Genomic DNA, 27373 nt, shown 5'->3' on the forward strand with positions numbered 1-27373 from the left:
ATCACATTAGCGCTAACACAACAACACTGATACACTTACTAAGGTTTTTCCCCGTGGCTGCGTCGCGAAAAAAGCATGGTATAGTCTGCGACGTCGAGGAAACGTGTCAGGGTAAAATGTCTCACAATTGAGTCCTTCTCCCTGAGTTACATATCAGTCATTTGAGATGAGTAAAGATGGCCACCCCAGCCAGCGGGCACAATCAACAGAGGAGAGACGTTTTAATATCATCACACAGACATCACACAGGGGGGCTCAAAACCGAGTTCCTCGCCCTCCCAGCCTGCATATTAATTTCTCATGAGGCCAGACAACACAATCGGGCTACTTGTCATGCAATTCATCACTCCGGGAGCCATCTTTGAAGCGTTGTTGCCGAGACAAAGCGAGACAAAACCCGTCAAAAAAGGGAACGAGGGCTGCCAGGTGTTCTGGTGGGGGCGGCTGGACGTTCTCATCGCGGCCATCAATATTCATCAAGCCGACGCAAGATTGGCGGCTCGGAGTAATTGAATTTGCATGCGCCGTCCCACCTCGTCAGGGTTCTAAATGGAAGGATATGGAGAAAACACACCTGGAGTCGGTGGTGGGATCAATTACTGTAGGTTTAGACTGGCGGACCCGCGCCGCCTCGTTGAGATTCAGTCCGAGGCTGACCCTGGAGTTGATCGCCCGCCCCGCTCCAGACAAACAACGCATTAGCATGCTTATGCTCTGTTCACGCCAGCAGCGCCCCCTGCCCACAGCGCCCTGCAACAGCCCCGGGTCACCGACGACCCACATAAAAACTGACCTGACCTCTCGACCCGCGAAAGCTAATGCAGAAGTAGCCTACCTACAGACAACACAGACAGGATTCAGACGCGCACATGAGCACAGCCTCACACTCGCGCGCACGCACGCACACAAATGCACACAACCCAGCAAAAACAGAAACAGGGAAATCGTGCCTCCATCTGGAAAGCTTTGGCTGGGGAGGCCTGGGAATGAGGACCAGGTGCAGCAGATTCTAGCGGATGGCTGGAGCGTGCCACAGGAACGACACCGACAACAAACACACAAACCACAGCCATACAGCAGGAGAAGGGTTTGTCACATGCACAGACCCCGAGCCAGATGGACAGGGAGATAGAGAGAGAGAGAGAGAGAGAGAGAGAGAGGGAGAGGGAGAGGGAGAGAGATGGAGAGAGAGAGGGAGAGAGAGAGGGAGACGGAGAGAAAAGGAAGCATGAAAGCGAAGAGAGGACTGGGGGCTCTGCTCTCCTCTCGGCACACGAAAGAACAGACCGCTAGACTGGTCTGACCTGGGCGCGTTGCCGTGGCAACAGCGGGGAGAGCTTTGATGGCGTTCCACATTGCGCCCCCTTCCCACTCCCCCCACACACATGCACAAACGTGCACACACACACACACACATACACACACACACACACACACACACACGCATTGTAACCCTAACCCAGCTAAGGTAAATACATCTGTCTGGTATCTGGTCATGCAGAGGAATGCTCTGTGATGCTCTGTGATGTCAGACATGCAGGTCCCACAGGGAAGATGGAGTCCAGCATGGCAGGTGAGTCTCTCTGCAGTGAACCTGTCCTGGGACACTCTTCACTAGACACATACATGTATTAACCACTGGGGGAAGCTGGCGCCGGGGGTCTTTTGACGGCCAGGTTCACAAACAGACACTTAAGCCTCTGAGAAGCTGGTGTGTGTGTGTGTGTGTGTGTGTGTGTGTGTGTGTGTGTGTGTGTGTGTGTGTGTGTGCGTGTGCGATATTTGAATCCCATTAAATTGTGAATATAATCTGTGGATTTAATAAAAGCATTTAAAATGTGTGTTTCTGTGTGTTAGAGAAGTGTGTTTTACATGTGTGAGAGAGTGGAAGAGAGAGAGGGAGAGAGAGAGAGGGAGAGAGAGAGAGTGAGAGGGAGAGAGAGAGTGAGAGAGGGAGAGAGAGGGGGAGAGGGAGAGAGAGAGGGGGAGAGAGAGAGTGAGAGGGAGAGAGAGAGTGAGAGAGGGAGAGAGAGGGGGAGAGGGAGAGAGAGAGGGGGAGATTGAGAGGGAGAGGGGGAGAGAGAGGAAGAGAGAGAGAGAGAGAGTGTGCAGCCGTGGTGTCTAATGCTCATCATCATCATCATCATCACATTTCCCCGGCGCTTCTCTTTCCATCCGCAGTAATTATTTAAGAGACACAAAGAGCTCGGCTGGGGATCACCTCTCCTACGCTGGTGAGAGAAAACTGAGAGGTTAGAGGGGCATCTTTAAACAATGAGACACACTACAGTGGGCTAACTGTACTAGTGTCTACACTATCCAGATAACTCTTCTCCTTTACAATTTGAATGGCATTGCGAGATGTTGGTGTCCATCTTAATTATGTTTTAATTAATCCCTGTGGAGTGTGTGCCGGCTTGCATGTATTACTGAATCACAGAGAGTTTGCTGTGGTGAATCCATCACTTCCCTCAGTTACGACATCCGTTAACGGCCAATTAAAAGAAACTAGAGGCGGTGAAGTAAGAGCTGTGTGCGTGTGTGTGTGTGTGAGTGAGAGAGAGAGAGAGAGAGAGAGAGAGAGAGAGAGAGAGAGAGAGAGAGAGAGAGAGAGAGAGAGAAAAGTCGCTGGGGGGTGTGGTCCCTAGCTATCCTGTCACTGAAGGTTCCACTTTCCCCATAACTCTCAGATAATCTTGAACCTTGAATGCTCCTTGAATCTAGAAAAGTCTGGGGGGTACTGGAAATACAGTTTGATCAAGGAATAACTCCACACAAGCCAGTAGCCTTGCTGTGCGTTCAAAGCAAGCGTGGAGGCCTGTCAGTAATAAATACTCCAGCAGTTGAAGACACACACACACACCAACACCTGTCTGATCACCAGGGCACATGATCTGACATCAGCAGCTAGCTGAGCCAGGGAGAGATGTGTTGCCTACAGCCTGCATCCGATTTATCATTTCATCTTGAGTGGTCCTTCTTATTTGACAGGCATCCATCAGCCAACCTTCTTTTAAGTGTGAATTATCTGCAGCTCAGCACTTGCACACAGATAAGAGATTTGTAAGCTTGTAAAAAAAATAATATCCGGCCCTTCTCTTTGGCACACAGAGTGTGGATTTATGTCAAAACGGTGGACTGATTCTGCACACATTAGCAAGCGCTAAATCATCAGACCAGCACTGATTTAAATGGCATTGATTCAGCTGCCAGCGCTAGCTCTACGGTACAACATCTTCAGTTCTCAGTGCAGGCACGCCCTCTGATCTAATGTAGCTGTCAACCCCATCAAACATGCCTTTAATTAAGTCATACCGTAGCATAGCATACACTTTCATTAGCTCTGGCACACCGGCTGTAAGCATATCATCAGGCGTCTTCTAGCTACTATGTCTTCAGAAACGCAAAGTATTGTATTTAGCCAAAGAGCTAATCAGCCTACCATACAACACACACGCACACACCGCAGTGATCAATGTTATGTAATTGGATAATTGGCCACCATTACATGAAGAAAATCCATTCCTCTTTTGTTCATGGATGTTATGCATGTGCCATTCTGTTTGGCTAATCTTTTCCAGACATTTAGCTGGTTCATCTGGTGTGTCGGTGTATTATTGCGCACTGTACAGTATATACGTGCGTGTGTGTATATGTGCATGAATGCGTGCGTGCGTGAATGCATGTGTGTGTGTTGGCCTACTATTATTGGCACTGAGAATAACAAGAGTTTAGGAGTTTGGCTTCTGTAGTCAGCTACCTCAAATTAGCCACACATAGCCAGTACAATTTCACTAAGGTCCAGGTCCTTTCTGTCATGTCACTTTGTTCATGCTCTATCTCTCTCTCTCTCTCGTTCTTTAAAGCAATCCTCTCTCCTTCTCTCTCCAACTGCTCTTTCTGGATCCCCACTCTCTTTAATATATCTCCACCCACCTGTCCTCTCAGTCACCCTGCAGGGGAGCAGCTCGCTGGGAGTCATTTACACACAGACATCCGGCTGGTTGAAGAGAGGAGAAAGCTGACCTCATTACAGCCGGGCCCAGGAGAGAGAGACTCAAGCAGCCCGTTCCTCCTCTGCATCTTCAAAATACCCCCCACTACCTCCACCACCCTGCTGTGTCCCACCTCCTACACCTCCACCACCCTGCTGAGTCCCACCTCCACTACCTCCACCACCCTGCTGAGTCCCACCTCCACTACCTCCACCACCCTGCTGAGTCCCACCTCCTACACCTCCACCACCCTGCTGAGTCCCACCTTCACTACCTCCACCACCCTGCTGAGTCCCACCTCCACTACCTCCACCACCCTGCTGAGTCCCACATCCACTACCTCCACCACCCTGCTGAGTCCCACATCCACTACCTCCACCACCCTGCTGAGTCCCACCTCCACCACCCTGCTGAGTCCCACCTCCTACATCTCCACCTGCTTAATCCCACCTCATACACCTCCACCACCCTGCTGAGTCCCAACTCCTACATCTCCACCTGCTGAGTCCCACCTCCACTACCTCCACCACCCTGCTGAGTCCCACCTCCACTACCTCCACCACCCTGCTGAGTCCCACCTCCACTACCTCCACCACCCTGCTGAGTCCCACCTCCACTACCTCCACCACCCTGCTGAGTCCCACCTCCACTACCTCCACCACCCTGCTGAGTCCCACATCCACTACCTCCACCACCCTGCTTAGTCCCACCTCCACTACCTCCACCACCCTGCTTAGTCCCACCTCCACTACCTCCACCACCCTGCTGAGTCCCACCTCCACCACCCTGCTGAGTCCCACCTCCACTACCTCCACCGCCCTGCTGTGGTGGAGGTAGTGGAGGTGTCTGCATGTGAGGGGCTGGACGTGCTCCCAGACTAACACCATCTGGACAGACAGACAGACAGATAGGCAGACAGACAGACAGGAGCTCTGGGGAGACACAGCCAACCAGACAGAGAGACAGGTACACAGACAGGCATATAGACGGATAGGCAGACAGGAATACAGACAGGCATACAGACATGAATGAATGAATGAATGAATGAATGAATGAATGAATGAATGAATGAATGAATGAATGAATGAATGAATGAATGAATGAATGAATGAATGAATTTATTCATTTCTTGAACAGATGTTAAAACACACAGGTAAAAAAAAAAAAAAGCCCATTTCGCCACAGCCATCACATGTATAATGTTGTTCTGGAATTCACACACAATAAAGTCTGAGACTTATTTCCATTGTGGTCCTTGTTTGCTACAGCAATGGTCTGCACTGGCAGGCCTCAAAAGGCGGACAGGCAGAGAGTCATACAGACCAGTTACAAGACATTGTAAGTCACTTTGGATAAAAGTGTCTGCTAAATGGCTGTAATGTAATGTAATGTCTTTCCTCTAATTAATCTAATTGTCAAGCAAATTTTAAGTGAATTTCATTTTCTTTAACTTGAAATGTCGCAAACAATAAAAAAAAAGAAAAAAAGAAAAGAAGATGAAAGCGTTTTCATCAACTACTTTGGAGCAAATAGGCTACGCAAAGCGTAGTTTCATCAGACGTTGGGGGTATAGGCTATGCATGGCTGTAATAAACAGAATAATTAGAGGTTGCGACACAAAACCAGTCGCCTTGGCCAGCTGAGAAAAATGGAGCGGTCTTCAGGAATCTGTTTCAATTGGCCAAGTTGTAATTGTTCTTTCAAGTCAGCTAGTAGTGACCATGTTTCATGCTGTCCGGAGACAAAAACAAAGAAATACAATGATTCCAATGCACGCCGACAGCGGAAACAGCTGATCAGTCACGTGAGTTAAATGTTTGCCACGTCGGCGAAGGTGTTTACATCTCTCATTTAGCGCATGAACAATTTTTTGCAAAAAGGCAAAAACCACCTCATGTTTTTTCCCCCACGAATGTTGCCGTTTCCGTCAACGTTGTCCAATGCTATACTTCGAAAATGTGCGTGAAAATACGTTGATGGAAATGCAGCTGCAGGCATACAGACAGTAAGGCAGACAGGCAGAGAGGCAAGCAGACAGGCAGACAGAATGCTTTGGCAGTGCAATAAACCCCAGCTCTGAATCTCTTTAATGGCACTGACAAGCACAGAGGAGAAGAGGGGAGAGGCAGCGCTCCCTCCGACCCCGGGAGAGAAGACTGGCAGAACGGGAGATGGAATGGGAGGGGATGAAAAAGACGAGGCTCTCTGTATTGTTGTCAACAGACAGTTGTGGTGTGTGTGTGTGTGTACAGTGTGTGTGCGTGTGTGTGTGTGTGTGTGTGTGTGTGTGTGTGTGTGTCTGTGTGCGGGTGAGTATGAGTCAGAGTGTGTGTCTGTGTGTGTGTGTGTGTGTGTGAGTGAGTATGAGTCAGAGTGTGTGTGTGTGTGTTTGTGTGTGTGTGTGTGTGTGTGTGTGTGTGTGTGTGTGTGTGTGTGTGTGTGTGTGTGTGTGTGTGTGTGTGTGTGTGTGTGTGCGAGTGAGTATGAGTCAGAGTGTGTGTGTGTGTGTGTGTTTGTGTGTGTTGTAATTCCACAGAGACAGTCCCCGGCTGTTGTCCAGCTGCTAAGCAGATAGACTAGGACAGTTCTGGGAGGTTGTGGTCTCCCTGCTACCGATGGCAATATTTTAAAAACCAGTACAGACGCCCCAGAGAGGTTCCAAACACTCTGCTTGTCCCCACTAACAGAGACCAGCATTCTCCGTCCACAAGAAACAGACCTGGGTGAACAGAACAGCTCTAGAAATCTGTTTGCTTGAACATGTCTGGGGTGCGTTATGAGCTGGGTTTAGAGCGCAGAAGGGTGTGTTTCTCAGACTGTTCTAGAGGATCCATTATGTCAGGTATGCTCAATTAAGCAAAGCCAATGTAGTTTATGTACTTACAGGATTTCAAATACTATTTGAGGCAGGTCTGATCTGGCCATGCTGTAGGACTGCCCGACTGACGAGCGCGCTACAGTAGGTGTCTGCATGGAAGCCAGGATGGGCTCTGAACATCCTGCCTACCGATACAGGAAGCCGCCTGTGTTCTTTGCCCCGGCCCACACCCTGGCCACCAAATACAACACGGTGTCAATGACAGATGCACAGTCCTCTGGGGTTCGTTCTCTCTCTCTCTCTCTCTCTCTCTCTCTCTCTCTCTCTCTCTCTCTCTCTGCAGAGAGGAAATGGCAACTCTACTTTCCTGCCACCTCAGCAACACCTTCCCCCTGTTCGCCTCCAATGGCTGAGAGGGAAGATAACTGGCAAACAAACAAATAAAGATAACAGACAAACAGACACACGAAACAAATAAACCACAATACGCCTCTTCTTACAGACAGCCCAAAGCCTACTCTCGACAGAAACGCTACTTGACGTTCGAAGGCGGTCGAACAGAAGCGCTCTCTCCCCGCTCTGCTGAAAGTTCACGGCCGCGTCGGCCCCTCCCGGACCTAATCAGACTGACAGCGAAGTAGAGGGACTGACGCGGCGGCACCCCGGGACACCTGACAGGCTGCTTAGTGCCCGGGCGAAGCGCCCCGCCGCGGGGCAGATGAGTGCGAACAGCCGTCCGGATTCACACCGGAGGTGAGAGACGGTGACGATGACCCGCAGGACCCCTGCAGAACTGAGCCGTCTGGCCCTCGCAAAGCTTTATATACTACAATGCATACAGCACATTCAGTGCGAGGGTCAGTGGGAGGAGTACGCTAACAAACAAAGACCGGCTGTATCGCGGAAGAATACGGAGGCGCGTCCCTAACCCTCCTCCCGGCTGGCACGCCACGCTGACGAACGCCGGCCTGTTCCAGAAGAACAAGCCCACATAGTAAAATCCTTTCAGAGCTACAGGCTGGGGTTTTCTCTCGGGACGGGGCCATACGACCACTTCCTGCCATGGAGCATAGGCAGCGTGTAATGTGTCATATAATGGGCTGTCATCCAACAGCAGTCCCTAGGCGCTCTGTAGAGACAGCTGACTATCTGCTGAGTAACCAGTGTCGGGGTATCTCTGCTTGCCCGTTGACGGGCGGTTCCTGTCTGCTTTGAGAAGAGCTGACAGCTTCGGTTGAGGAAAAGGGATTACATATACGGAGACCTTTGAGGTGAAAAGGTATTCAAAAAGTGGGCTAGGGCGGGAGAGTCACTAGACGAATCATTCCTGATTAAAAGCGATTGGTGGATGATCCATTTTCTTATTGATATAAACTGCACATGAGGATCAATTTTGACGCACTCCACATGGTATTACTGATAGAATGACCTAGATAAGCTGTGACAGGAGATGGAATAAAAAGCTGCACAGAGAATAAGACATCTAGTCAGTGAGGCAACAAAACAAATGCTCCTCAGCTGAAACCGGCCTCTTGCTTTTCCCCCCGGTGCCGGAGTCGGCCGGGGGAAGCCATGCGTTGAGTGTTTGTCTAACTGGATGCAGGTGCCTGAGTCCCTGTGAGGGGGGAGGGGGTGGAGGGGGGGTGGAGGGAGGGAGGAAGGGGGGAGGAGGGAGGGAGCAGGTACTTAATGGAACGTGCCTTCAAGGACCCGTGCCATCAGAGGCCTCGTTCATCTGTGAAAGTGTGTTCCCCTGGGCGCCCCTCCTGCTCCTCTCTCTCTCTCTTCACCAGTCAGACACACCAGAGCCTCCCCGGCCCAGACGCTCCCAAAGGAACGCACGCTTTTAGACAGGCACACATGCGCACGCAAACACAGGCACGAACAAATATACGCAACTACACACAAACACACACAAACTGTTAACATAACCTTTTCTCTCTTCCCCATTCTCTCGGGTTAACCTTGTTTCCATTTCCTCTCCGCAGGCGGCACACAGCCCCTCTGCTCGCTAGCAGACCGGCCCAGTGTGAGTGCTGTAATTACAGCCAGGCCCGGGCAAAGGGCAGCCCCCTCATTAAACCCTGCAGGACAACATGGCAGCTCCACCCAGGGGGCCGGCGAGCAGAGCGGCCTAGCGGAGCTGTGCGCAGACAGGCTGGGAGACGACTGTGTCTGAGTGGCAGCTTGTCTGGCGCGGTGTAGCAAGATGACGATTATTACCACTTCCAAAAAGTGGAGAAACGGGTGGTGTTGTGGGGCCTCTTTGCACAGTGTCACGGACAATGGATTTCGAGATTGCGAGAAGCTGAGTTGAATTGGCGGTTGAATTCACTACTCAGTAGGAATACCGCCCAACCGCGGCATCAAATTGCTAGCTTTTTGGCAGCGTAGCTGGCTAAAGCGGTCTTTATGGGAGGTGATCACGTGCTTTGAAGTCAAGAGGGGCACAAATGAGTGTGGAGGCAATACTGACGAGCGACGCAAAGACACCTGTTCTCTCTACTGTACCTCCATGGAATCATACTGGCTGCATGCCAACTGAGTGGTGACCGTGCATACTGTATGCATTTATTGTCAAGAATGTGCAAAAATAAAATAAAATAAAAATAATGACATGAAAATGCTATGTATTTCTAAACATACTGTACAAGCGAACCATACGTCTTCGAAGATGTCAAGAGGTCAACAGGCACTCGAAGACTGTCTCACTGAATCACAGACCACAGATACTGTAGTTATTGTAATACTATACAATACAGTAGTCCACACACACACACACCGCCCTCGCTGCAGAGCCTTGACCAAGACGCTCATTTGGAAACCAGAGGTCAAACCATAAAGCAATTACGAAAGCGAGCCATCAACTAAAGCCTGACAGCGATACAATTACCTCCGGTCTTGACTGGCTGAGAGCATGGAGAGGGCTATGTTTAACTCCCGGTCTTCAGGCTGGGCCTGCCAGCGACGTGCCTTATGACATGTACTCACTGTGCTGTACTGTGCTGTACAGAGTGTAATTGTGCCCAGCTGAGGGCTCTTTAACAGGTAAAGAGAATCATTCAGGAAGAGAGCCATCTAACATGTGAAAAAGGCCTTGGTGTCAGGCCACTTCACCGTCAGCCAGTCAGGAGACAGTGTCGGGGCGGGGGCGAGGAGGGGGGGGGGGTCTCTGCTCATCCCCACTCTACAGCCCAGGGAGAGTTCTGGCTGACAATACTTGACCCTGACACTTCACTCAAAGAGGAGACCTCATGAAGACTTTAGATCATAAATATAAGACTTACTATCAAAAACCCCAAGTGTGCCCAGCGTTATTTGAGAAAGTACTAACAGTCCCATGTTTAGGGAAGCCCCCGGAAACTGGGCGTGTCCTTGGAAAAAAAAAGCTGCCCGGGCGTCAGCGAGCCGACGGCGTGTGTAAGGACCGCAGTTGTTGTGTGCTGGCGCGCCGTGGCAGGGAGGCGAGACTCGGCGATGAGTCATGAGTCGCTGCAGTGCCAGCCGGTCCAGCGGTCCGCGGCCGAGGTGCTTTACAGGTCCCCGGGGCGCCATCGCGCCGCTGGCTCCAGCGAGGCGTTGAAGGCGCCGTGCGCTTGGGCATCATGGCGGGCCCGGACCAAAGGTGGAAACAGAACTTCACCAAGGTGGAAAACAGCTGTTATCTGGAGAGAGGCCACCCATTGTGGCGAAGCCTATAAAATCTGCTCGTCTGCGTTTAGAGCTGCAGTACCCATAAGCTTGTATGCCTGAACATCTTTACACGTTTAGGTTAAGCTTAATGGGGCAAATCTTGCCATAGGTATAAATCATACGGTGATGTCGAATGGTGATTTGCATGGAAATGGGCTGTGGATCTGCACTCTCAGCTCTATCGTGACTGTCGAGAATCAAGCACCACCTGTGTGTGTGTGTGTGTGTACGCGTGCGTGCGTGCGTTCTCATGTGTTGTGTGTCTATCTGGTGCCTGGTTCTACTCAGGATCAAACAGCGGAGGCCCGAGCGTGTCCCTGCTCTCCTTGTCTCGGCGGTAATGAAGAGTGACCCGTTCACCACCTGCTAAGGAGGGACATGTTTATACGTGTAGGCCACGGCTCCGCCTCAGAGGCAGCTCCCAGAGAAAAACACATTACAGAAGCACTCCGGTCAAATGTCAGCACAGCTCCGCGGAAGAAGAGGAGAAGAAAAAACACATCAAACGCCACGGCCTGAGTGTGACCAGACGGCTAACAGCTAGCGACGCGGCGGAAAACAAACCCGTTCTGCCTCTTGACAAATGGAGGAAATTCCTCCCTGACGCCGTCTACTCAGCCGAGGTAGAGAATCGAATATCCTCCCCGCGCCGCTGTGAACAAGTGTTTATTTATCGTCGATATAACACGTTCAGGCAGAACATTTAATCACCTCCGATCGAGCCCCACTATTTTAGCCGTATTAGCGACCACCTGGGCTGATGCGTGCTATGCGGGCGCGTGACGCCTTGCTAAATGGCCTCCTGAACGCTGCGTAGAAAGGAGAGAAATTAAACAGCTGTTCATCAGTATTAGGTGGCCCCCGCGGCCCTGCCTGAGGAAGTGGGTTTGTGGGTAGAGATTCATTAGGGGGGGGCCCCCTGCACAAATAAAGAGGGAAATCAGTAGCAGGCTTCCCAGAGAGCCAGAGACTGTGATACATACGCTCCCATTCTCCACCGCCATGTGGTTCCTAACATGCCAGGATGATGAAATAATTGTACTGAATAGACTCTCCAGTGTAGTGGGACGTTGGGGAGGTTTTTTTCGCTTGAGGCAAGGAGCAGTAATTGGCTAACACTAGCAGGAAGGGAGATTTAGACCATCTGCTGGCGAGCCCAGGCTGAATTCAGATAACATGGGAAACAGAGAAGGTATGGGTGTATAAAGCTACAGTTCCCACTGACGGTCACTTCCCCTTGACAATATCGGCCAAGATATCACTATTAGAGGCAATGCAGCTCTGAGAGATGGACAGAGGGCAGGGGAGGTGTTTCAGTCAAGGTGAAGAGCTTGGGCAGAGGACATATTGCTGGCAAACGGCACACGGACAGATCCAGTCCCCTGGTGCCTCCAACCAGCTGTCACATTGGCTGCATTATACACCCGAAATGGCACTTCCCTCCAGCACATCATGAAATTTGACAGTTGAATCTAAATTGCAATAAATTTCCCACGATATGTGTACAAATGAAACTGGAATAAAAACGATGGCTCCCAGGCTTTAATGAGAACCACAGAGACCTGATGGTAACAAATTCACACATCAGGCTAATGACCAAGAGTAGGTAATCACGTTAAATACTTGGTTAACTTCTTGAATGCTGAAGTCAGTTTGCCCTCCCAAGCAGAAGGGCCATTAAGACTGATTGATTAATTTGACTTACAGCCCAGAGTCAAGGCCATGGCACATCACATTGGCACTGTACCACAAACTGCCCAGTATGCATCTCACAAAACAACACTACACAAATCATGCCATTGTCATTATTTCGAATGTGGCCCAGACAGGAGTCCCATGATTCATCTGTGTAAAGTAAGATTCCAAATCAGACTTTTCCTACTCCATTTGTCCCCTGGCTCCCCTATGCCAAGCTCAGCCAATCACTGCTCTGATTCTGACACACTAATCAGCCCCTAACCCCAGAGCCTGCCAGCCCCCTGTCCAGACCCACACCCGGGGGACTCGGAAAGGGACGGCGCCGACCCAGAACGCCTCCGTCGCAGAGGCACGCCAACCAGCCTAACAGCCTCTCAATTGAACATCGTTTGCCAAAGAGTTGTTGGATGTCCCTGAGTAAAAACACTCTTCTTGCCATAACTCAAAATGGGGAAAAGGCTGCCCTGTCTTATTACAAACACAGCCAAGATGTTAGTTCAATATTTCCTCGGCACATTACACAGGCATTAAAAAGCCACAGATCACAGTGCTGGTGCCGACTGGGTTCATGTTTTCGTGGGGAGAAGCTGGCAGTGGTTGAGTGTTCAGAATGCCAATACGAGTCAAATCCTTAGCTGACCTGGATTTGTGGGTTTCAAAACTAATTTTAATTTGGTGGTGGATTCTAGTATTACGGGGGAGACACACACACAGATGCACCAACAGCAATATAATAATGCAGAATCAAAACAGTGCTACCCCGCTACAAAAGTATTAGTTCCTACTAACCTAGATCTTGACACACTGCATACGAATATTGCCTCACACACTGCACAAACCTTATCAGACTGAATAGAGCCGTGCCCTCATACAGGTAACTGTACAAGGGAAATATTGGACATGCAGTAGTCATGTAATGAATTACGGAAATGGTGCGAAATCCATCAACCTAACAACCCTACATTAGGCATTAAATGGAACACTTGCAATAGTCAAAATGATGTCCGAATCATACATCTCTCCCTCTCCCTGTCTCCCTCTGTCTGTCTCTTCCTTCCTCTCTATCTCTCTGTAGTGACAGCAGGATATAGTGTTTTATGAGCCCGTTCCCCTGAAGTCCGGTGTTAATATTAAAACGTCCGTATAACAGCCCTAATGGCGTTCACATTTCCATTTTTCAACGGGACAGCGCCTCGTTTTATCCCCCTCACATTCCTGAGGAGTGAGACCAGCCTCCAGAGCCCAGCCTCCAGAGCCCAGCCTCCAGAACCCAGCCTCCAGAGCCCGGATCACGCTCCTGATGACCTGCTCCTCCGTACCTCGACACCTGTAGACCAGTCCTGCCCCCCCCCCCGTTCCCCCTGCCCCCCAGGGCGTTCTCCCAGCCCATTATCCAGGCGTGAACCCCACTCCGCTGCGTCTGCTTCTCGTCTGGGCGGGGATCACACGGCCGTGCGCCGAGCCGAGCCGCAGGTGGAGGCCGTTTGCCGAACGCATCCAGCACATGAACGATGCGGACTTAAGCCTTATGTTCTCTGTTCTGTCAGGGTAAAGCGTAATGTCTCAACAGCTAATTGAAACGCTTTCACAGCATTATTATAGCATTAACGGAAAAACTGTTTCAGACACTCAACGGAGGTATAATTAAAAAGCCTTTAATAAGTCATGGCTGAAATATAAAACAAGCCAACACTGTTTCAGGGCCTGTTACTTCCAACTTTGCGTGGGAACAGCTTTTTCTGTCCTTCGCGAGAGCTAATGCATTTTACACAGACTGTAAGGTAGGAGAACGTTAACTGTAACAGGTGGAAATAGGGTTTCATAACTAAGATAGCCGGCGTAAACCCAGCTGCAGTCTCAGAAAATATCTTCATCAACTCCTTTATGGACTCCGAACGGCTGACATTCCTGTGACATTTACCAAGAGTCCAGAATTTACCGCGGCCTGTCCTTTAAGCAAACCCCCTGCTATACCCTCCAGACTCCCTCCCATGAATGTTACCTTCTTCCTAAACACACACAGCTGGTCTCCACTTCCTCCGCCTGACAGTCGGGGAGATGAGCGGACGGGGAGCGGCCATAATCTGTCATCGCGAGGGAGGAGGATACCTATTGTAGATTCCACTGATGAGACTCCGCAGGAGAAAGGCTCTGTACCGTCCGGGCCCTGTCTGGAGTCGCTAAGCTGCTCTCGGAGACTTAACGAGGCCTGCCACAGCAGGGGGGGGATCAATAGTGAGGTGACAGGAGGGGTGAGAGGTCACCGTGATCCCGAGCCAATCAGCGCACGTGTACACCACTCACTGCGAGCAGTGCACTACTTGTAGTATCCTTGTCATCTGTCACCCTGTCAAAAAGGGATAATTACCGGTGTTGCTGAAAGATAACTCCTGGCCGCACTGAGACAAATCCGCCCTGCTTAGATCTCTGACAACCCGGCAACAGATCTGCCCTGAAGGCCTCCAATCACACTCTGTATTTGTCATGCACAGCAATTGTACACGATATACACACAAAACAAATACAGAGATTTGACCCCTTTACGGGATGCGACGTCTCAAGGGGCTTATCCCGATAAATAAACTTTTTCCAGGGGCCCCGTGCTGATCTGTCTGGTCCAGTGTCTCCCCGTTGAGAGTAGAGAGGATCCCCACTGGGGCACTAAGCTGTCTGAGTGCTGGAGGGTTTGACACCTTGTAGCCAGCCAGTCTCAGCCATAACCACAGTACACTTTGGCGTCCTCTACCCCAAACCTCCTTTTAGCCCGGTCTTACTGCCATGACAAGCTCATGAATGTGGTATTGTCTGCAGGACTAAGGTCCCTTTGTCAGAGCAGTACAGTGTCTGTGAAAATGACTAACATTAACACTGGCAGTTTTGAGAGGTGAGAAAGCAGTTACGGCTTGGTGTCGAACGGAATGACATGCAGCGCATAACCAGACTCTCAGTGAGCCAAATGCCCCAGTTCCGTCTCCAAGACAAATAAGGCAAAACATATAGAGGTACAGTACAGTGTGTGTGAGTGAGCGTGTGTGTGCGTGTGTGAGTGAGCGTGTGTGTGCGCATATGTCTTCCATTCTCTGTCTGTCTGTCTATCTGCCTGTCTTTCTGTCTGCCTGTCTGTCTGTGCCTGTCTTTCTGTCTATCCTGCCCGTCTTTCTGTCTGCCTGTCTGTCTGTGCCTGTCTTTCTGTCTATCGGTTTGTCTGTCTGTCTGCCTGCCTGCCTGTTCATTTGCAATGTGAGCAATATGGGTTTATGTACGCCAGGCCCTGTAGAGAGCTACAGCTGGAAGAAGCCAGTCTGTCTCTGTGGGCATTTTGTGATTGTTTGTGAAGTGATAGGACGCCCGGGGGCCAGGCTGTGGGCTCCTGCAGGCAGGGCTGTAACACTCCACGATGAGCGCTGTCTGGAGCTTTTATCTGGGACAAAAGCCGCCTCAACACAAGTACTCCAGCTAGGAGGCTGCTGGCTTCAGCCAGGTACGATTACCAGGGTGAAAAATGCCACTGAAAATGATAAGTAGCACTTATCTCTCCCCTGACCTTACGGAGTCATCGCGCGTGAGCTCACTGTCATGGTAACCTGCTAGCACTGATCCGCTGTGCGGAGTGTATCGTGCCCGGCATGGCGGCGCGGTCACAGAATTTGCATCTTCCCCGCTGGGCACGTCAGCTATTTATACTGCCTGCGTCGTATGACCCACAGACCTCCAGTAATACAGTATTCGAAAGATAATTAAGGACCGATGAAGTGAAACATTCAGCCCCGCATAGAGCAGCAGGTCGAGCCAGAGTAAACCGCGGTTGTGTGAGGGAGTTGTGTGTTGTTCCAGGGGTTCTGAGCTCAGTAAAGAGCAGGTCTGCATAGATAAATATGGACGAACAGACGGAGCCAGTTACAGAATGCCACGGAGCCCAGAGATTCAGGGAGAGGCAGCATGATAGAATATACTGTATAAGGGATTCTTAGAATGCACAATCTGCAAGGACCCGGGATTAAAACATCTTAACGACAGAAGCTAAGCACTTCAGCATGGCCACTTGAGTCAGGTCACAGCAACAGATTTGTCAGTGTGTGGTCCAAGGAAAATGACAGTGTTTTCATGGACTGGGAGGCTCCTAAAACAGTAGGTTGGATATTGTTTTGAAGAGTCTTGTTACATCAGTGTGATGTCGTTTGTTGATCCATAATAAAGCACCGCCAGTTTTACCACTGATTACATCACTGAGCTTCGCAACTATGCGGTTGTGTGTGTGTGTTTGTGTTTGTATATGTGTGTGTCTGTATGTCTGTCCCTCCAGGCAGTTCTCTACAGATGGGGAGCCAGGAGCCTCCAGCTGTGCCTCTCCTTCATCAGTAAGGTTCTTACATGTTTCCGAAACTATCTGCAGAACACAAACTACACATGGGTGACAGCGGTGGAGTCTGCAGTAGAGAAGGGGGGCCAATAAACCCTCTGATGTGAGCTGAGAGCATCAGCTTCAATACAGGTTTCATCCTCTTGCATGGGTTGATCAGGACGCCATACTCTATCATGAACATTCTCCCATGGATGTCAAAACAATGATCAATTTCACCTTCATTCTTTCAAAGCACAATGTGTATGCAGAGAGTGTTAGGCTAAAGGGATGGGAGTTTGTGCTGCAATCAGTCGCCCAAAAGTATGTCCAAGCAGTGCTTTCCGATGAAGTTACCCAATAACAAAAAACACAGTACTCGTCTTTTGAAACAATATTATTCTACCAAATTCATTACAGACTACAGTGTGATAGGTTATCTGAAAATAAATACCAGACAATTGAGTCTTTTAAAGAAATACATTATTTTCAAATCCTTCTGCAGAAACCAATAATAGTCTTTTATGATGAAATAAATCAAGATCTCTAAATGCTCCCTAATCAGGATTGCTTTCGCTTCAGTGAAATTACACTGAGCCACTGAGCTTTTGCTGCCGACAGGACTTAAAAAGCACAGTGTTTGGCTTCATATAATTGAATTACAGCATAGCCGTGATAAAGCTGGCATAAATTCTCATTGTCTTGGCAAATCCAGACAGTAGATTAATGTGATTAATTGGAGGCGTTGCTTCCGATTTCCATACAGGAACTCTGCTTGTTAGCTTGGCACCGGTGTGCTGCAAGCTTGAATAACTACCAGTGTAGCTGTTAGCGCCAGCTAGCTTCGCTATGGTCCCTACACTGCTCTTCGGTCAGTGAGAGAGACCAGCAGTGTGCTCGCCGTTATGGCCAGGGCACGGAGGGAGCCGTGAAAGCAGGAGGTAGTGCCGTGCGTCATGCGTCATGCATCCATTTCTTAAACCAGCCGCCTCCATTATAAACCTGTAGGGCTCTTCAGCGCACAAGACACATAAGTTACACTGTAAACACATTACATATTCTCCAGTGACTTCACATTTCCAAAAGCTGTGGAAAGGGAGATTATATTAGAGCAATAAAAAAAAAAAAACGGAGCAGACCTCTCCTGCTTCTACGACAGCTGCAGTCACGCACCGAGGAATTTAACCAGCGTGCTCACGGCAAGGTGGCAGGCGGTGTAAAGCTGGCGTTCTGAGTGTACGCCTTCATACAAATCCCTCCTTTGAAGACTGCTGTAGCGGGTTCTGTTCGACACATCCCCGTCTCCCGGTGCCTCGCGTTCTCGGCGCCGCCGACGGAGCGGAGCCGGAGTGGAACATTCGGCGGGGTTTTAAAGTGGGCTCCGTCCCCCGTCAGCCTGTCATGCCTCGCGGTGCGGAACGGGTGCCTCTCTCTAACCACGGGCGCGTCCTTAAACACGTTTTCCCACAATCTGGGCGCTTTTCACAGGGCGTCCTCTTGAAGCCCCTTTGAAGCCTTTGTATAGAATAATATGGGGAGTGGATAACGAACATCTGCAGGACGCTGATCTGGGACAACGACACAGTGACCTCGTTTTAGGGGGGGGGGGGAGGCCTTGATCTGAACTGCTACCACAAAGTATCATGTGTCACAGATTTGTCACACTTCCTTATTCCCTTCTGAGAGCACTTAGAAAGCCCTTGGATTGATTCATTGGAGTCCACAAGACTGTGTAACTGCGTGAAAGCTAAGCCACTGCAACACAAAAAAAAGAACATTGCCATTTTGCGAAAACATGGCGGCAACATTAAAGACCTCTAAGCACAATGAAAGTGTGGAGCCAGTGTGAGTCATACAGCGTTTTCATGTGGTGGTGCAGTCTGGCCTACTAAAAGCCACCACCACTGTTCTCAATGCCGCTGGTTTTCTGAGAGCAGCGCGTTGCTGTCGGCTGCATTTCCTGACTTGCAGCTTTCTGTTTCCCTCGCTGAGCATGCTGGGTAATGAAAGGCCACAATGGGGTAGAAGTAGCTTAAGGCTCAAATCTTCCTGTTTACACTCTGTCTCTCCACACACACACACAAATACACACACACACACACAAACGCGCGCAGTGCAGTAGCAGAGATCGATGGTCTAGTGTTTTTTTTCATGCCTCACTCACAAACATAGGAACATGTGCAATCAAACTGAAACCTACAAATGCTGTACACAGATTGCAAAATGGCATGTCATCTTGCGGAAAGTAATGGGTTTATCCATCTGGCTCCCATCTACAGTATAATATCACTATTTCTAACATAGCGAGAGGCATTACACTGCGAGTCCACCGGAGATATAGGGTTCAGAAGACGCCGGGTTCAGCAAGAGTTCAAAGACACGACCAGAAGCACACAGAGAGACGATAGGGGACAAAGTCAAGCTGCTTCTGTAAGTGACACAGGGTAGACCTGGAGTAGCTGACCGTGACAGCTCAACCCAGACCGAGCTGAAACCTTCCCGGCATCCGTCACTCATAGTATTCTATGACGGAGTGTACTCTCTTCCAGGCACATTGTGTGGGTGTTGTCACAGCAAACATAGCAAAACACAATATGTATGTTGCCGTCAATCATATCATCGCTGATGCTACCCACACGTTTTCTCTATGAGTGACTGTCTTGATGTGGCTGGTGTGGGTTTCTGTGGGGACCACAATGCCTGGATCTGACGCGGAGTCTGTGACTAGACGGCCAGGAAACAGACCTAACCATTTCGTAGCTCTGGTTTGAGAAACTCCACGCCCCTAGCTCTGGCTGGTGAAATGGGTGTAAGATAATAACTTCAGATCCTAGATTAAGGGTTACATTTTTCTAACTTAACCCCTCCGACAATTGAGGGATGTCAAAACATGTATTCAAAGCCTGTGTAGAGTGATGATAATTGCACCTTATCCGTTTTCAATCTTTGTGAAACAAAGCAATCAGAAAAATACTACTCCCACTGTGTCTTTTGAAATTGGGAACGTCCCTTCTGTCTGAACATTCCTAGATGAACCTGTCTTTTCCCCCGACTCTGCTGCCAGCGTTCAGCGACCAGCACTACCATGTTTCCACAGCTCGCCTCTCGCTCTGAAAGAAACCTCAATCAGGCTCTTAACAATGGCTGCAGAAAGGCATCCCCACCCCTACAATACTGGCTTTCAGAGGAGGCTGGCCATTAATTGCAGCACGTGGAACATTCCAGCCTGGTTATTACGCCCTCGGCTCTTGTCTCCTGCGTCGCCTTTTCAAAGAGCCAGGGCGGAAGTCCTTCTGGTGCTAAAAGCAGGGGCAATATCCTGACAACTGGCTTTGGCTGGCAAAAGCCTGCAGTATTTATGATGTAAGAGGGAGGGAATGTGAGAGAGACAGAGAGAGAGAGAGAAGGAGAGATAGAAAGAAAGAGAGATAAAGAGAAAGGACATGAGAGAGAGAAAAAGAGCGATAAAAGACAGAGAGAGATTGAGAGAGAGAGAGAGAGAGAGGGATAGAGTTATTCACTGCCAAGGAAGCATTAACTCCCAAACATGATTTTTGGAGGAGGGGGCCTGAGAGAGGGGGGAGGGGCGGGGTATGTATTTGATTTGATTTTGATTTTATTAAGGATACCCCATTAGCTAGTGTCATGGCAACCAGCTAGTCTTCCTGGGGTCCACATAAACCAATACATACATGATCAATACAAAAACAAAATCATCACTTAGGATAATAAGTTAAGCTGAAATAGAAAGTAGTAAAAACACAAGTAAACACAACCAGCGAGTAATATTACAGTCTCAGGTGAAGTTTGAGTTTACTTTTAAAAGCCCTTTTACTATTGGTGCTACGGATATTATGAGGCAGGCTGTTCCATAGAGACACTGATCTATAAATAAATGATCTCGACAATGCATTCCTCCTTGGACGAGGGAGCACAATCTGACCATCCCTGGAGCCCCTCGTGTTATGATCATGCACAGTACTACTGTACAAAAATTGCTCAAACAAAAAGACAGGAGTTCCACCATTCGCTACTGACTTGAACAATACAAGTGTATTTAACGGCAGTCTATCTTCCACTGTAAACCAGGAAAGGCAGTCAAGCATATGATTCGATTTTAGTGAACACCCCAGAACCAACCATGCTGCCCTGTTCTGGACAACCTGGAGCTTCCTGAGCTCACCCCTTGCAGCAGATGACCAGACCGTAGAGCAGTCATCAAGGTGACATAAGACTAAGCTTTGAACAATCTGACGGAGAAGGGTCCGATCAACATACAAAGCACATATCCTGGACATCCCAACTGCTCTTCCCATTCTAGAAACAATATCACTGATGTGATGAGACCAAGTTAGAGTGCTGTCCAGCCTTACTCCAAGGAGCTTAGCACTTTTGACCTGTCGTACATTTAAATGTAAATACATTTAAATTACATAATTTAAGATCAAGCTTTGGGTCGCAGGCTAACCTTTGCCTAGTAACACCATACTTTTTGTCTTTGTGATGTTATGGACAAGTCTGTCTCATATTACCCAGTTGTGCACAGCTTCCAGCTCTTTACACAACATTTCATTCAGTACATTACATGATGGTGCAGCATAATATAAAGTGGCATCATCAGCATAAAGAACTAGTTTCGCTCTCAGCGGTCCAAGGAAATTCATTGGTAAAAACTGAGTACAGTAGCGGTCCCAGGCAACCTCCTTGTGGAATCCCACAGTTCAAACTTCTGTTTCTTGACAGACAACTGTTCAGATAGATCTGCTCTCACTCTTTATCCACATTAGAGTAGTGATTTAAACAATAACATGTACGTTTCTCAATCAAGAGAGAGTGGTCAATAACATCAAATGCTGCACTGATATCTAACATCACAGCTCCTACCAGCAGAGAGTTATCTATTGCTTTCATCCAGTCATCCATTATTTGTATAAGAGCAGTGGAAGTAGAGTGGCCAGCTCTATATGCATGTATCCGTTTGTAGTGATCTCTTTTTTCCCTTTGTTTAACTTTGTGACTTGATTACGTAAGGAGCAGTCTTTGCGTCTGCCATCAACTAAACCCAAGCTGACTGAGGCTTTTTTGGCCGCGTCTCTCACAGTCATTAAATTCCTCAGTTCACTGTGAATCCATGGAGCATACATGTTTTTTCCTGTAAGCTTTTTCAAAGGAGCATGCTTGTCCACAGCACTCATGTACATCGACATAAACAACTCCAGCGCTGCTTCAGGGTCATCCTCACTGTACACCATGTTCCAGTCTCAACAGGATATTTCCTCAATAAAATGTTCCTCATTTAAACCCTTATAAGACCGTGTTAAAATGATTTTGGGTTTGGGTCTAGGAACCCTCATCCTCCTTGTGACAGCGACCATATTGTGGTCGCTAAAACCTACAGGAACAGAGACTGCCTTGGAGCATCTATCCGGAACATTCGTATAGATATAATCAATGCATGTTGCAGAAATACAACCATCGCTGCCTAAACTTATTCTCGTGGGAGGGGCAACAATTTGGGATAGATTGCAAGCATTCACTATGATAACTTATTTTTGTTTGTACACAACTGTCCCAACCATATCCTAGGTAGGTTTCTCTGTTTTCATCAGATATCATGTCAAACAGTTCACATAACCTATTAAGGTATAGAGCATCAGCACTAGGAGGCCTATAGAAACAGCACACTAGAATTGGTCTCACTCATAAGATCATTTCATATTTTGATAGGCAACTGATTCTGAAAGTATATAGCCACCCCACCTCCAAAACCGTTCCTATCTTTCCTGAAAAGTGAGAACGCCTCAATAGCTACAGCTGAGTCAGAGAAGGATTCATCAAGGTGGGTCTCAGAAATGGCAAGGATGTTAATGCAGTTAGCTCTGACAATACATTCAACTTCCTGGAACTTTTTACGCAAGCTATATACATTCACATGAGCTACTGTAGCACCAGGACTTCGTGAAGGCCCATCCTAATGCTGGGTATATCAGTACCGGATACAGTCATTGCACAGGTCAGAACACAATGCTAAAAACCATTCAACAAAACACATTCTAAAAAAGCCAGGGGGTCAACCTTGGGTCCATATACAGCTGCCCATTTATGTCTACTGTTAAAGTCACCCTGTTGTCCTGGGCCCTGTTCTCTCTCATGATCGGTGTAAGCCTCTTCCTTCTGTCATTTATTTCTGCAGGAAACTGGTCGTTGAGCCAGAAAGAGGTCCCTTTCAGCTCCGTTCCCCTGCTTTTCACCAGCTCCTTATGTGTACCTCTCAATACAAGCAATTATAGGACGGACTTAGCCGTCCACAGGTTTGTCCATTCTGTGCGCTCTTGAGAAGGCTATGTCACTGACCACCTCAGGGGCGAGCTTGAGGTTGTTGGTCATGAAGTATCTTACAGATTCTGTAGGGTTAGAGTTGTCCTCTTTGACTTCAGAGAATATCAAGTTGTCCATCATATCTCTGCACTGTATGTCCAATATTGTCTCTTTCATGCTATATTTTCCGTGGATAGATAGGCAGTGTATTTCTGTACATAGATAATTGCACTTTTCCGAAATGCATTTTCCTTCCTCAGGTCCGCAATCTCCTTTTGACTGAATTCCAAGCTGCTTTTCAGGTCACGGATGTCCTGCTGTAGTGCATCCAGCATGTCCAACTCGCTCAGTCTTGCGTTGATCGATTCCAATACTGATGCATCCACCTCCACTCTGACAGCCGGTTCTTCCCCGCTATCTGCGCTTCGATGGGATCTTTGTCTCTCAGCGGGTCTCCCCCAGGTTTGGACCACAGCCCCTCCAGGCTCCTCATTGTCTCTGTTCTGGTCAGACATGATCCTCTTACAGGAACTATGTCCAAACTTCCAGGCTGTATTGACTATGGTCAAGGCCAGTTTGTTAACAAGGGTTCTTGCTGATATGGGAGAAGAGCTCCTCTAACAGACAGAGACCCTGAGAATGCACACTGCTCCACAGCTGAAGCCCACCGGCAGACAGGCTGCCCGTTGCCGAGTCCGACCTGAGAGAAACCGGACTGGCCTGCAGGCGTCGAGGTTTAGCCTTAGCTACTTCTTCTAAACAGACCTTCACCGTAGCCTCGGGGCATTGGTCTTCCCTCCTGCTGACAATCCAAGCAAACTAAATCAAGAGAAATACCTGAGTTTTGTTACCACAGTGGTTGTCTGTAGCCTCTGGCTATTACATCTCTGAACTGGCCATGGAGTCAGATCTGACAAGCACTTGACAACATGATCACTGTGAGTTGGAGTGCTCATCAAAATTCAGTTTTGTTCAAAAAGCAGGTGCTACATTTAGGTTGGGTTTCAGAGGCTCGACTATTCAGTGCACTCCATGCACAACTGTCCTCAATATGAGAATATTTTTGATTCCAGACTGAGCAGTAAAAAACATCCGACATTAGTGTTGGATTCTCTTGTCAGTAACTCTGCATCTTCCTAACATTTCCTCCGTTTGTTAGAACTGGCCCCCACAGACAGGACTAATAAGTGGTCATGGAAAATGTTCTTTCTAGAGCCTCTGAGAATAAATGAATGCACTCGCACTCCGAGTCAGCTCTCTTTACGCTCTTTACTCTGCCAAGACCTACAGAATAATACCTTCGCTATTCTCCACAAGTCCCACTGAAGGCTTTATAATACTTGTCCGACCAGCACTAATTCAATCCAGAGCTGATATAGATGCTGCTCGTGTCCTAGTGATTTCCTCAAGTACCATTAAATAGGAACAAACATCTTGTTGATCTGCCTAATGTCAGTGTCCAGTGGCTCATGGCTAATTCCTATCATTAGCGTATATTGATGGCGTGTGGCTAGGGAGGCTGGAGGTTGGCTGCTTGGTTGGACTACAACAGAGGGGAAATGAGGAGGGATTTATGGCCGCTTCCTGCCCAGCTCACTCTGCTCATGAGGTGGCTGACAGCAGCTTCCTGTGGGGCTCTGTCGCCGGTGGAGACCGCTGGGCACGGCTGGGAGAGGTTTCCCAGAGTCAGGGTAAACAAAGGTCAAACCCCGGCCGGGCTGGGATGAGCGACGTACCGTATGACCTTGAATACAGTCACACTGGAGAATGTCTGTGATTACCCAACAGCTAATATTTACCTCAGTAGGCATCTTTCTAAACAACAAACACGAAAGATGCATAGTATTAATTGTAATCCTTATTCTCTTGAGACAGGCTCAGTAATTCATCAAAGCTGGATTAGGAGGAGAGGGTACACATTCACACTGGCTCACCAACTCTCCCAGGGGAGAATCACCACTGGCACACCTCTCTGCACACCTTAGAAACTTTCTAAACCAACTCTTCTCTCTTTATTTTTGTCCCTCTTCATCTCTCTCTCTCTCTCTCTCTGGCTGTGACTCTTTCACCACCACCACCACCACCACTCCCTCCCTCCCCCTCTCTATACTGTATATCTCCCTTTTTATATTAAACATTGTTGTACAAAGTTGCCTTATTTAGACGGGTGGCCTATTTAAAGGTGCAGTATGCGGTTTGTGATTTCCTGTTAGACTTAGGAAAATGTTGAACAATTTTGAAAAATGCGACTGATAAAATCCCCATCCCTCCTTTCAGGCCTTCCTCCAAAGCCCCTCCTCCAAACTGGGGGAAATGCAACTGCCACAGATTATGGATTTATTTCATTTTAGTGTAACAGCACTATTTATTGATTGCTGTTGGGATACAATTGAGAATTTCGGAAAAAATCCATAAAAAAAAGGTGCTTCTGAGCCAAACCGCTTACTGCACTTTTAAATGCTGCAACTACTTTTTAATTCCACAACCTCAGACCATTTCCAGACTATAAGCTACTGTAACTATATATTATATCACCCCTTCTCCATCCCTCTCCAATACAGTCCCATTGCCATATCATATTCACCTTCATCAAAGGACAGCATACCTACCAGGCCATGCTGCAGGAGATGGAGAGCCTGGCTCTCACAATGTAAGCAAGCATGCTCCCCGGTTAAACTTTATTACACTGGTGTTAAAATATAGGGTATAAGGGAGGCACTTAAAAGAGCAAGCTCAGCAGAGCCAAGCCTGTGGCATTGCTTTCTTGCTCTGCTCACTCTCTCTCTCTCTCACACACACACACGCACACACGCACACACGCACACACACACACACACACAGACACAGACAAGAGTGTGAGAAAAGTCATCTTTGGTACCTATATGCAAGTTATCTCTGGTACCTGTATGCTCACCTCATGTCGGTGTCCTGTTCCACTTGTTGGCTCATCATCACTATCAATATTCCAGTCTCACCCTGCCGTCTTCTGACAAGCAGTTAACAGTGCCCCTGGTGTCTTTCTGAGGTTTACTAAAAGCTGTGTTTAATAGCTAGTCGTAGGCGTGTCTCTCTGCTGTTAGGGTTGTCAAACGAGAGATATCTTTATAATAGTGACAACGCTTATCAACTGGAATGAGACAGAGATAAGGGAGAGATGGAGATTAGATGCCATAATGCTGTGAGAGAAACAATTCACTGAGATCCACGGGCTCCTAAGGGCACATTCATACTTCATTAGTGTGACTACTGGCGTTACACACAGCATTGAGATGATGAGCCTCTGTGAATGCCAAGTGCAATTGTAGCCGTAAATGAATTAATCGAGTGGCCGAGAAACTAATATCAGTAAATGAGTAAAACACAGTCAGTTAATGCAGTAGTCTCTTAAGGAATATTATCATAACTCTGCAATAGTTACAAAAAGCTGAAACCTGTTTTCAAACATGAATCAGCCTATTGTTATTCTTCTAATAACTAGAAAAAGGGTCTTACTACAAAGCACACACCACTAATAGTCTACCTATGTGGCTGTGTAACCCAACCTGTGGTGTGTCAATCCTTGTAGCGGTCAGGTCAGCTATCTTCAAAGGGCAAGGCCAGCGGTCCAGCAGACACAACAAGAGGGGTCAAGAGGTCGGAAGTCATCACTCTTGAGTGACAGCCGGTTAGCGAAGCAGGCAGGACCTCGGCCGGGATACGCCGACTCCGGCCGGCGGCAGCCTGGTCCATCGCTCGTCTCCACCGCGGACAGGCAAAGCGATCGTAAATACGCCACGGCAACGCCTGCTAGAGGGCCTTCCGTAATCCCCCATCAGCGTGTACGCAGGCCGGATCTACAGCCAAGTTCTGAAGCCGGAGGAGAAGACGAGAAGAGGAGACCCCCCCCACACACACACACATACACCCTCCCCTATCACCATCATCACTACCACCACCGCCACCGCCACCACCACCCACCGGGATGACAAACGACCGCGCTCGCCCCGCACAACAGACATCTGCCTCGTCAGGCCCCTCTCTTCCAGCCTGCAGCGGTGGATCTGCTTACAGCCGCTGAGCCTGGCCAGACATCTGCGGTATTAAGAATCAATAAGCGCATCCGTAACGTTATCTGAAAATGGCGAACTGAAACAACACAGCAAATCCGCCCGCAGTGGTGCGGACCCCCGCGAGGGGCCGGAGAATCCCCCCTGCACACTTTTCTATGCCACAAGAAATGGAAGCTCTCAACTTCTAGTGTCTCGGGCATTTCTCTGGCTCACAGCTTTTACTGATGGCTTTCTAAGCTCTCTCTCTCTCTCTCTCCACAGCATCTCTTCCTAACGTTGCGCCGCCTCACATAAACGAAAGTTGCCAGCCAGTTTCAGTATCACATGGTGGCTTAGATAAGCACAGATGCATTTATCATGTATTTCCATTCCCATCTTTCTACTTCTTCTTTCATTTGACAGGATGACTCTGCGCCGTCTTGTCTGAGTCAGTGTCATGTTCACATCCAAAGCATTTGAGGCC

At 48.6% G+C, this 27373-nt stretch overlaps 1 protein-coding gene across 3 annotated transcripts in view; it reads right to left on the reverse strand.

Annotated features, from left to right (window-relative positions):
* fbrsl1 (fibrosin-like 1) overlaps window positions 1-27373 on the reverse strand; it is a 238412-nt gene that overhangs the window by 184742 nt on the left and 26297 nt on the right. The window lies entirely within an intron of this gene.

This window comes from Borostomias antarcticus, assembly GCF_949987555.1.
Source record: "Borostomias antarcticus genome assembly, chromosome: 23".
Lineage (NCBI taxonomy): Eukaryota > Metazoa > Chordata > Actinopteri > Stomiiformes > Stomiidae > Borostomias > Borostomias antarcticus.